Here is a 13,386-nt window from a genome sequence, read left to right on the forward strand (position 1 = left end):
ATCTGTTACATGAGCCTGCCAGACCTAGGGTGTGCAAATGCAGGCCTAGAAGGGCCAGCAAGCTCACAGGGCAGCGCGCCATAGTTAGACCCAGAAGCCTGCTATATAGAGAAGTTCGAAGGAGCAGCCACGGCTGGGTTTATAAACTAGTGCGGCTACCCTTCAATCGGCGAGGTGGGACTAAACATTGTGCACCGCCGGTGGCAGCGCACAACCATTAGTACCGGTTGGTGGCTCCAACCGGTACTAATGATTGGGCCTTTAATACCGGTTCGTGGCACGAACCGGTACTAAAGGGGCCGTTTCCCGCCCTTTGGCCTGGCGAAAGTTGGCCTTTAGTACCGGTTGGTGGCTCCAGCCGGTACTAAAGGCCCCTCCTATATATATGGCACTTCAAAAAATTCAGTTTCTCATCTGCTTCTTCTTCTCTGTCTCGTCGCCCGCCGCCCCGTCCCCGTTCCCGTCGTCGCCGCCCCGGCCCGTCGTCCCCGCCCGGCCCGTCCCCGTCCCCGTCCCCGTTGTCGCCGCCCCGTCCCCATCTCTGTCGTCGCCATCCCCGTCGTGACCATCCCCGTCGGCGCCGCCCGTCGCCGCCCCCATCGCCTCGCCTCGCCGGTGAGATCCTGCCCCGGCCGCCATGTTCACACACACATTGTTTTTTAGTTTTTTAGTTATAAATTTTAGTTTATTTTTAGTAAATTCTTAGTTGAATTAGTTGAATTAATTGAACTAGTTATTTTTAGTAAGAAAATTTAGTTATATGAGATTTGATGATCTAATCAAAATATTACTATATATAATACCTATTTTATTTTAGTATGAAACTAATAGAATTAGTTTATTTTTAGTAAATGCTTAGTTGAATTAATAGAACTAGTTTATTTAATTGAATTAATAGAACTAGTAAGTGTTTAATGTTTCACCTATATATGAACATATGTTAGATATTAATGTCAAATGTTAGATGAATTAGATATAAATTATATGTTAGATATATATTTAATTAGTTATATGAGATTTGATTATCTAATTAACATTTTATTATATAGAACTAGCTACCTTATTTTTAATAAGAAAATCAATAGAACTACTTTAGTTGAATTAGTTGAATTAATTAGTTGAACTAGTTAGTTGAATTAGTTGAGCTACTTTATTTAGGTATATTTTTCGTAAGTGCTTAGTTGAATTAGTTCAATTAATTAGTTGAACTAGTTGATTTAACATAATTAGTTGAATTAATAGAACTAATAAGTGTTTAATGTTTCACCTATGAACATAGGAATGTCGTCTGACGACGAACACGATTTCATTATGTGCGAATACTGCGAAGACCAGCGCGGCCTGTGCGGCAGAAATTTTCTAGTTGATGATAGACGCTTCAGCATCAAGCTCGATGAGAACTTCGAAGTGGATACAGTAAGTCACAACGACAAGTCTTTTTTCGTAATTAAGTATGACTTATGCTTCATTTGCTTCAACTTTTAATTTTAATTTTTCACTATTCTACTAGCGTATCCCCTGCCATGCAAGAATTTTTGTCTTGGATAAGATAGGTTTCAGTTCTAACGAAACTATAGAGGTAAAAATAGTTTACTTGAAGACCGAGCATGGTTATACCTTCAACGTTAAATTATACAATGCAGACATATACACCTATTTTGAATGCAAAACTTGGCAAGCACTATGCAAGGCTTATGTATTTGAGCCTGATATGGTTATCACCTTTGACATTCGTCCGGAAGATGATATTGAAGGTAATATAGACATCTGGGTCGATGTGCAGACGCCTCCAGTTCTACCATTATGTGAGTTTCTCAACCATATTTATGTCTTCAATATGAGATTATTTGAACCAATTGAATAATTAATATATCTCAATTTATATTGACAGCTTATTTCCAATCAAGAAAACATGTCCGGCGCTTGGTAGACAGTACCGTCCACTGTCTCGGGGCTGAACTAAACTGCGAGGAGACAAGTTATTATGTTTCATGGCTTGAAGATCTTGATGCTGTCAAGATAATTTTTTTCCCTTCACTTAGAAATGTTAGTACTCAAAACGTGCGACCAATAGTGTTCGTACTGAACTACGATCACATATATTTAGGAAAGATGGTAAGATTTCTACTATTTCTCCTTAATGCATCTTTTGCATACGTTATTTTTTTAAGCTAAACTTCATTGCTAAGTATGTTACTGTACGATGTTCTTCAACAGGGACTCCCAATGAATGTTGTGCCTGATTGGATCGAGACTAAAGGTACCATGAATATTGTTAGCTTACGGCCAAGATATCCTACAATGCACTTTAGTGCATTCAAGATTTCTAATAGCGAGGAATGCTTAATAGTAAAAGACTGGAGCAAAATTGTGAATGATCGCAGAGAAGTAGTAGGGGGCAGCAATCAGAAGTGTAACCCACGATTAGGAGACATGTTCATCTGCATGCTCCAATATGATGAATCAGGAAAGGTATACATGTTTTATGCTATTTTACCTGAGAGAGAGCAGCAGGAGTGATTAATTAGCTAGTTCATGCTCTTAGTAGTTGTCCTCGCATGTCCGTGTTCTTCGTCCCGAACTTAATCTCAAAGAGTGATGTGCTTTTGTGGTGTTATGAACGTTTATAATACCATTATCATGTCAGCACTCGATGATACCTTTGCTTCTGGTACAAGTGAATGTTTCTTGTTTAAGCTAGTATTGTTGGTGATGATATATATGATGCAGGAGTTTTTATATTAATATGATGATTATGATGAGTTATTATATCATTTATGAAAGAAACCGTAGATTAGTTTCAACTGGATGGATTCTAGCTAAGTGATCAAGTATATGCCATATTCATATTACCTCGATCACTTAATTAGGTGATCAAGTATATATAATATGGATATGACATATACTTGATGACTTAGTTAGGATCCATATGCATCCAGTCAAACTAATCTGCGGTACATTCACTTAATGATTTAATAACTCATTATAATGTAAAACAATCACTAAATTAAATTGAAAACACAAAATTAAAGTAAAAATAAAAATAAAACCAAAACACACCCAAACATTTAGTACCGGCTGGTGTTACCAACCGGTACTAATGTCCTACGTGCCCACGGAGCTGGCTCGTGCCACGTGGTTGCCATTTAGCACCGGTTCGTGCTGAACCGGTACTAAGGGGGGGGGGGGCTTTAGTGCCGGTTACCGAACCAGCACTAAAGGGCCTTACGAACCGGTGCTATTGCCCGGTTCTGCACTAGTGTATCTTCATAGTGCAAAGTAATATAGTAGTAGTGTTATAGATGTCTTCATTTATTAGCCTGTGGACTCATCCTTTTTTTTCGAGAATGACGGGGGGGTATTGTGCCCCACCGGTTGTTATATTACTCGAAGGACCTGGCAGTCATACAGTGTTTTTCATCGAAAAGATAAAAAAACAACATGATAAGAAGCGAAAAAAAAGAGAAACCCGCCATGAGGCAGTCTAGAGGACTGAGAGAAAGAAAAGTCGGATGGCCAGAAGTCGATCCCGAGACGGAGCGTCATAGCGCCTGCTCCAAATCAGGAGGTCGTCGGCCGTCCTCGCGAGGATATCACAGGCGGTGCAGCGTATGTTGTTGAAGGTGGCGTTGTTCCTGGCCTTCCAGATCTGCCAGAGAAGCACAAAGAGCCCATCTTTCCACAACGCAGCCACGTCGGCGGACGGCGAGGGAGAGGCGAGGATCGCATCCACCGAGGGGAAAGGGCCCAGACCGAGGCGAGTCCAGGTCGAAACCGCACGACCGCAGGCGGCGAAGATGTGAGAAGTGGACTCCTCGTTGGGGCAGGAGGCGCACGTGCTGGAGGGGGTGCAACTCTTCGCATGCAGGTTCTTCCGGGTACTAAGGCGGTCCCGGACCAGAAGGCACGCGAAGATCTTGATCTTCCGCGGGAGACGCGAACTCCAGATGTCGATGGAAGACTGGCAGAGCACCCCGTGGGGGGACATGACCCTGAACGCGGCGCGCGAGCTGAACTCCACGTCCTCCCCCCAGGCCATGAGTCGACGATCCGGAGCGTCCACAAGCCCAAGGTCACTGATGATCGCCTGCACAGCCGCAAGCTGGGAAGCGGCAACGGAGGAGAGGCGCCTCTGGAGGTGCATACCGTCGGCGGACACTGCTGCCACCGAGGCGTTCGGGCGCGTCGAGTGAGAGTACAATGCCGCGTACTCAAAGCAGAGGGCGCGGCCGGGCCGCCAACGGTCGTGCCAGAACGAGGTGGCGCGCCCGTCGCGGAGATCCACGCGGGTGATAGACCTGTACGTCGGGAGGCCGCTGAGAATGATGGCCCCAAGGAAAGAAGGAGCCGAGCAGGGGTCGCCAACATCTCTCCTGGTGGTGCTGAGAAACCACCGTTTCCACGGCGGACAGTCGGGTTGATGAAGCTTGTGGACGAAGTTGAGGAGCAGACACATGTTCTGCCGACGGAGATCCCGGATCCCGAAGCCGCCTTCCTGCACATCTGCACACACTTTATCCCAAGCAATTAGACAACGCGCACCGGAGCAAGTATCCTTGCCGGTCCAAAAAAAGGCACGACGCCTACGATCAATCAACTCAATCACACCAGAGGGAAGCAAGTACGAGCACATGAAGTAGGTGGGGAGGTTGTTGAGAACGGCATTACAAAGGACCATCCTACCCCCTGACGACAGGAGGAGGGCACGCCAACCAGAGAGGTAACGGTCAAAGGAGCGGATAAGAGGGTCGTAAGCGGAGATGGGAAGTTTCCAGGGGGAGAGGGGGAGACCCAGGTAGGGTTGAGGGAAGGAGGAGATGGGACAGCCGAGGGTAGTAACCATGGCGACTGACAGATCGTCGGGGCAGTGCATGGGAATAAACCCAGACTTGTGGAAGTTGATGGCCAGGCCGGTAGCAAGGGCGAAAGAGTCAAGGATGGTTTTGAGAGTCGCCGCCGACTGGGGGTCCGCACGGCAGAGGATAAGGGTGTCGTCGGCGTATTGGAGCACAGGGCAGGGGAGCGAGGGGTCAATCGGGTGAGCAAGCCTCCCATCCGAGGAAGCCGAGCGAATAAGACGCTGGAGGACATCGGCGACAAGAATAAAAAGGTACGGCGAAAGCGCGTCCCCTTGACGGAGGCCATTGCGGCAAAGGATCCAGTCCCCAGGGATACTGTTGAGAAGGACGGCGGTGTGTCCTGTAGAAAGAATGTCTCGGATCCAACCGCACCACCGGGAGTTGAATCCACGGGCTGAGAGAACGGAAAGGAGGCTGGACCAGTTAACCGAGTCGAAAGCCTTCCGAAAGTCGATTTTGAACACAATCGTGGGGGCTTTCCGGACGTGGCAGGCACGAAGGAGGTCGGCCGCGTAAACAATGTTTTCTGAAATACGCCGACCAGGAAGAAAGCCGGTTTGGTCAGGATCGACGAGAGAGTGAATGTAACGCTGCAGCCGAGTGCACAAGGCCTTGGTGATCGCCTTCATGATGCAATTTTGAAGGGAAATGGGGCGAAAGTCTTGGGGGGAACGAGCCGCCTCAAACTTGGGGAGGAGGACCAGGAAGGCACGGTTAATGCGAGAGAGGTCGAGAGACCCGGAGTAGAAGTCATGGAAGACCGCCTCAACGTCTGTCGCGATAGTGGCCCAGAAGGAGACATAGAAGGAGGGGCCGAACCCGTCTGGGCCGGGGCTTGAGAGACGATTCATGTCCAGGAACGCCTGCCGGATTTCCTCGGACGTGAAGGGGTTCGAGAGGTCATTAGGGAGGGTGGCAGAGTTGCCGTAGAGGTCCGATAGGGAGAAGTTCCAAGTACACGGGGAGGTCGTACCCAGAAGATCTTTGTAGTAGGCCCGGAGAGCACAAGCTTTGGACTCATGCGAGAAGAGGTCAACTCCATCGACAGAGAGAACAGGGATGCAGTTTTTCCGGAACCGGGAGGATGCGGAAGCGTGGAAGAAGCCGGTGTTCTCGTCACCAGCGACGGCGTAACGGACTTTGGCACGCAATTTCCAGTAAAGGACACGCTCTTTTACAGGAAGCGCTATGTCACAGTAACATATTATGTTATTCTAAACACGTCTCCCCTCATTAACTACATGCCACATAAGTAAAATTTTCTTAAAATGCGCTATGTTATTATCTAAGTTACTCTCAGTATGACTAGCCTTATTCCTAGGAGCACACGCGCAATAAGGGTCACATATCCATGGCAGTACCAGCAGCACTTAGGGGTCTGCCTTGGGAGGACGGGCTCCATCAAGCGGAGTCGACGATGATGTAGGGCCTGAGGCACGCCGACTCCACTACCGCGTGCAGCGGCAGCAACATCTTCGCTGCCGACCCGCAGGAATTCATTTAAACATGATGTAAACACAAACGCACACTCACACACGCTCATCGACCCATCCATCTACTAGACGTACATGTGGAGATACGGGCGGCTGGTGCGGGGAGCGAGAGTCACTTTGTGCACTTTTAAACAGCACTGGAAAAACATACCGAAAATATTATTACCGAACCTAACCAATTTTACAGTTTTTATGGTTTCTGGTCTCGGTATGGTAGAGCTTTTCACACTGTTTTGAATTTTGGTTTTTATGGTATATGCCGAAAACTGAATGGTTAACTGAATAAACCGAAATAAAAATATGTATTTATATTTCTTGAGACAAACAATCATACAAGTTGCCATTTTTCTTGTACATGAGCTAGATTCCACGCTAAGCACGTCCATTTTTCTTGTAGCGTAGTCATTTTTCTCTTAAAAACAAGCTAAGCACATCCATAACCATCAAGGCATGAATCCATGCATGCAAATATTCTTTGTGTAAAAAAGTACTCTCTCCGTCCCAAATTTGTTGCCACGGAAATGGATAGAAGTGGATGTATTTAGAACTAAAAATATGTTTGATACATCCATTTTTGCGACAAGTAATTTTGAAGGGAGAAAATATTTGTTTTAAGTCATAAATTTACAAACTATTATCATGTCATTTTTAAATTCGCGTCAACTTTGGTTATTATGATATATACCGAAATGATTTGATATATATGATACCGAACCATATTTTAATTTCATGTCATATTTACCGAAGTATTAGTACCGTATAAACTAAAAACCCGTATAAACCGAACCATGGAAACCGAATAAACCGAATGCACAGAGTTAAGCTGACGGCACGAACAAGTCGAGGTTGCGGCGGTTGGGGCCAAAGACACCGAATCCGAAATTATAGAAGTTTTAGACATTTCAGTTATGTTCGAAATATTTTCAAAAGTGAAATTTGAAACAATGAATCCAACTTATCACTGTGTGTGTACAAAACTCTAATTAACATAATTAGTAAGAATCGTACAGTGGCTAGAGAGAGGGAGAGAGAAAATGGTGAACAAACTAAGACAAGTATTGTCCATATGATCATCACGCGGGCCGATCTTCAATTTGCACAAGCTGATCGACTCGAACAAAGCACTTGTCGTCTCAGCTGATGAGCTCCCGTATCGCCTGCATGGTGGTCGGGGAGAAGAAGAAGCTGCTCGGGGACAGCAGCGACCATGCAGCAGACGGGGAAGCAGAAGGTTCCGGATGATCATCATGACCACACGGTGCACGCTGCTGCTGGCTAAGCGTGAGAACCAAAGACGTCGCCTCCATCGACGGTCGCTTCTTGCAATTGCCCGTGAGCCTCTGCACGACGGCCATGAACTCGTGTGGGTCGGCGTGGACGACCCTCGGCGTGCGCTCGTACACGATCATGGGCCCGGCTGGTCCGGCGTGGCCGCCAACGCGTGGCTTCTTGGACGGCCGGGCCGGCAGGCTCAGCAGCTGCGGCCTGAGGCCCCGGAGGCCACCTGCTCTCTTCGGCTTGGACGACGTCGACGGCATGTCGTGCGTGCGTGTGTGTGTTCGTCTCTGTCCTAGGTTGTTTTTGCAAGCGGATTTAATCTGGTTCTACTCCTACGCACGGCGGCATCAATGCTTATATAGGGGCGTTGCCGTGGTTAGAGCAGGATGGCAAAAGAAATGGTGAGCCGAACTTGGACCTGCTACTACCCTCCGTGTGCATGGTTGCCATTCTGCGTGCACAAGAAAGGGTCAGAGATATGGATAAACTAGCGTCACTTCCTCGCGTATGGAAGAAGTTGTTGTATACTTTAGATTATCGACGAGTTTCCGGCCGGGGTCATGCCTCCATTATTATACATACTATAAAATAGATAGTGTTGTTTTACTTTGTACGCACACTGTTAACATTGATGGCTATCTTTTGTATGATAATGTACGGCACAAAGGGAATCAAATAAATGTTTATGTTGTTGTGAAACTAGTTTGATGGCCAATCAAATGATACTATTTCTGTAGCCCACCCTGCAAAAAAAAAAAACTGCTTCATGTCTGGGTGAAGACTCTTGTTCTGACCTTGATTGATTGGGCTCAACAACGGCGAGATTGCGTCCTTACCTTGTTGAAGACGTTGTCTCGCTAGTCGATTCGGTGATTGGTCTTGGTAACTAGAATGAAAATCCTTATCTTGGTCGTTTGTGGTCAGATGTGGCGACAACAGCATGAGGACGAAGTTTATTCCCTCTTGAAGACGTTGTTGTGGAAGATATCAACCAAGTTGTAAGTGTTAATCAATACGACGCTGTCGTAGTTATCTATGTTATGTCAATAGTCTATTTGTTGGCGATTTACATCAACTCTAATAAATATGGTTGTATGCATTGCAATGATACAGAGAAACCGAGGGTTTCAACCTCCTGTTAGAAGAAGAACAATTAACTAGCTTTTAACTGGAGAGAAGTTTGTTTACAACCCTTGTAAAGCGTCATCTGTTTTGGAACTCAGTGGGTGTATGATCTGCATCTAGCAGCCAGCAGACGTACGTATGCATGACAAATGACATAGGAGTATATGCTAGTTAATTGGTGGTAGTATTGTAAGGATAAGATTGCGCAACATCAATCATTCATTCAACACAGACCGGAGCCGACTATAATACACACACATATACGAGGTAGTAGTAGTTTAGTTAGTTCATCTGTGGATTCTGCTTCTTCCTGTACGGCGCATGCTGTGCGCATGCATGGCTTCATATTTGAGCTGCATTTAACACGCGAGTTTGATGCTAGCGGCTTAATTAACTACTAGATCTAGTGATTATTATTGTTGGATTTGTAAAACGTTTTAGGCTAGGCTTTACGTACCGGATGACGCGAGGAAGGAAGAAGGAAATAGGTCAGGGAAATACTCCAGCTTAGCTCCAGGTCAGACGAACACACGCGCAGAGGAAGCAGGCAGGAAGCCAGGTGTCTTCTGATTACGTTTTACCCTTTACAACGAAATGATGTTTCGTTGGTAGGCAGCTATACACACCACAACCTGATTTGCCTGAAGAATTTGCTGCCTGCCAGGAAAGGACAGTGTTATTTATTGAAAAAGACTGACAGAAAGCAAAAGTACCTTTCTACACCTGAGCTCATATGCTCCTGATGTGAACAGTAAACTAAATAAAATATAAAAACATTTAAAAAATTCTGAAATTTTTTTATGACATACTTTAAGAAATGTTTGTTGTGCATGCAAAATTTCACCACGAAATCGCATTCGTGGAAGTCGTGGCAAAAAAAAAAACAAAAAAAGCTCCAAAATGCGTTTGAAAGTAACATTTACATAGTATCGATTTTGTTTTTTTACCATGCCTTCCATCAATGTCATTTCGTGATGAAATTTTGCATGCACAACAAACATTTCTTAAAGTATGCCACAATTTTTTTTCAGAATTTTTTGAAATGTTTTTCTATTTTATTTATTTTACTGTTCACGGCAGGAGCATATGAGCTCAGGTGTAGAAATTCCACGTCCGACGGAAAGGTTCTACTAATAGTGTCCAACTAGCCACTTTTTTGTTTGTTTCTGAATTGCAGGCTGTGCGAAGATTCTAGGAACTGTTTTCACAAACACAGTAGAAGAATGACGGAGGGCCTGGGGGAGGGGCAGGGCGGCGGAGGAATAGAGGCAGCATGCTGCGTGTAGAATGGAGGAGAAGCGTCGGCGAGTTGCACCAAGTCCATCTCAACTTAAACTACTAGCTAGAGCTAAGGCACCAGGACTGCCTGGAAAAAGAGGAACCGATGAATCTTCGAAGGCACAAGATTGACTTACATCGAGGTGACACACCTAACCTTCAAGGAGATCATGCAGTGCAATCTGGCCTTCCAGCCAAAAGCGATCCAAATTCATAAGTAGTTAGTATGCGGCACTTAGTGTGATTCTTTAGATCTTGGGGTTTCCGACGCACGTGTCCCCTTTCAAAACATGCAACACTGTACATATTTCCCTCCACTTCCTTAAAAAAAGGATTACCCTCCCAGCGGCAGTCAGAGGGGACGTGGACCCACGGGCTTGCCAACAAAGCCTATAAGGGAGAGTTCACCCTTGCCGCCGAGGGGAAGGGGAGAAAAAAAATCACGTGTTGTATGACCTCCCTAAGGATAGATTTGCCATTATCATTACAATTAAAACTAGAAAATTATAAATCTACCCCTGATAAGGAATTACCAACATGTCCTTTAGTCAAATCTGACCGGCTAGTGCTAATCATTGGATCAACCTAATACTACAAATTATACTTGGTAAAATATCTCCAAAACTATGTATGTGCAACTGACTGACGTATATTTTAAATAAACAAAGTCACCATGTTTAGATGCACTTTTGAAAACATATGACAACCACATTCAATAGATAGACATAGACATCCCATCCTTTCCTCTGGTGCATAAACAAAGAGATTGTTTATCAACTTGGTGCTAAACCGATGAGTGTTAATTAATTACTATTCCCTCCGTTCGGAATTACTTGTCGTAGAAATGGATGTATCTAGATGTATTTTAGTTCTAGATACATCCATTTTTAAGACAAGTAATTCCGAACGAAGGGAGTAACTACCTTCATAAAAAATGAGCCAACAGGTATTAATGAACAGCAGACCTCAAGGTGTTCTAAAAACATTATCACAATGTAGGAGGGGCGACGATAGCGGTGCGTCGGTAGCTCGTTCCGGTGGCTATTAATGATCGTTCGGTAGTCTTGAAGTCTCGATGTAATTTTCATTATGTTTGAGGTGTTATCCTTTTCAAAAAAAATAAGGAGTAGGAGGTGAACACCACTGTCATTTAGACACACATTTAACTCCACGATAACAATTTATAGTACTATTTCCTTACTGAAAGACTCTTAACTCCCGTAGCATCAACACCATCCAATCTCTTACTCCTAGGCGCATAGGCGCAATAGCTGTCACATATGACATATCCATGGCAGTACCAACAGGGCTCAACATGTGCTCAGGGGTCTAACTTGGGAGAGCGAGCTCCAGTAGGCGGATGGCGATGCAGGACCTAAGGCGCGCAGACTCCACCGCCGTGTGCAGCGGTAGTAGCTTCTCCGGCGTTATAGCCGCCGCCGACCTGCAGGAATTGATGTAAACAGGATGTAAACACAAACACACACGCCCATCGATCCATCCATCTGCTGGACGTACCTACGGAGACATGGGCGAGTGCGGAGAGCGAGAGTCACTCCGTGCATTTTAAAACCAAACCAAAAAAACATACCAACAATAAACCAAACCTAACCAATTTTATGTTTTTATGCTTTCTGGTTCTAGTATGGTATGGATTTTCCATAGTGTTTTGAATTTTGAGTTTTATGGTATATACTAAAAACTGAACGGTTAACCGAATAAACCAAAATAAATATATTCATATTTATATTATATTTATATTTCTTGAGATGAACAATCATACAAGTTGTCATTTTTCTTGTACAAGAGCTAGATTCCCCGCTAAGCATGTTCTTTTTCTTGTGACGTAGTCATTTTTCTCTTAAAAACAAGCTAAGCACGCCCATGACCATCAAGGCATGAATCTGTGCATGCATATATTGTTTGAAGTATGTATTTTGAGTCATAAATTTGTAAATTATTATTATGTCATTTTTAAATTCGCGTCAACTTTGATTATTATGGTATATACTGAAACTGAACCTTACTTATATTTCATGTCGTATTTACTAAAGTATTAATACCATACAAACTGAAAACTCATATAAACCGAACCATGTTAACCAAATAAACCAAATGCATGGAGTTAAGCTAGACGGCAGGGATGAGCCGTGGTTGCAGCGGAGGCGGCGGTTTGGGCCAAAGACGCCGAAGCCTAAAGTATAGAAGTTTCAGACATTTCAGTTATGCTCAAAATATTTCAGAAGTGAAATTTGAAACAATGAACCCAATGTATCATTGTGTGTGTGTAAAACTCTAATTAACATAATTAGTAAGAATCGTACAGTGGCTAGAGAGAGGAAGAGAGAAAATTGGTGAACAAACTAAGACAAGTACTGTCCATATGATCATCACCCTCGCCGATCTTCAATTTTCACAAGCTGATCGACTCGAACAAAGCACTTGTCGTCTCAGCTGATGAGCTCCCGTATCGCCTGCATGGTGGTCGGGGAGAAGAAGAAGCTGCTCGGGGACAGCAGCGGTGATGCGGCAGCCGGGGAATCAGGAGGTGCCGGATGATGAGCACCACACGGCGCACGCTGCTGCTGGCCAAGCGTGAGAACCAAGGCGTCTGCGGCGGTCAACGTCGAGGCCCTGCCGTCCCGAGCTCCGGTCGACGACTGCTTCTTGCAATTGCCCGTGAGCCTCTGCACGATGGCCATGAACTCGTGTGGGTCGGCGTGGACGACCCTCGGCGTGCGCTCGTACACGATCACGGGCCCGGCAGCTGGTCCGGCGTGGCCGCCGACGCGCGGCTTCTTCGACGGCCGTGCCGACAGGCTCAGCGGCTGCGGCCTCGGGCCCTGGAGGCCGCCTGCTCTCTTCGGCTTGGACGACATCGACGACATGGCGTGTGTGTTGTGTCTCTGACCCTCTGTTGTGTATTGTCTTTGCAATCGGATTTAATTTGGTCCTACTCCTACGCACGGCGTCGTTAATGCTTATATAGGGGAAATGGTGAGCCGAACTTGGACCTGTTTCCCTCCGTGCATGGCTGCGATCCTGCCTGCACAAGAAAGGGTCAGAGATGGGGATAAACTAGTGTCCCTTCCTCCTCCGTATGGAACACTAGTGCAGAACCGGGCAATAGCACCGGTTTGTAAGGCCCTTTAATACCGGTTCCATAATCGGCACTAAAGTGTGGACACTAAAGACTTTTCTTTTAATACCGGTTCAGCACGAACTGATGCTAAATGGCAACCACGTGGCACGAGCCAGCTCCGGGGGCCGGGAGCCCTTTAGTACCGGTTGGTAACACCAACCGGTACTAAAATGTTTGGGTTTTTTTTGGTTTTATGATTTCTTTTTCATTT

This window comes from Triticum aestivum, chromosome 4A (assembly GCF_018294505.1).
Source record: "Triticum aestivum cultivar Chinese Spring chromosome 4A, IWGSC CS RefSeq v2.1, whole genome shotgun sequence".
Lineage (NCBI taxonomy): Eukaryota > Viridiplantae > Streptophyta > Magnoliopsida > Poales > Poaceae > Triticum > Triticum aestivum.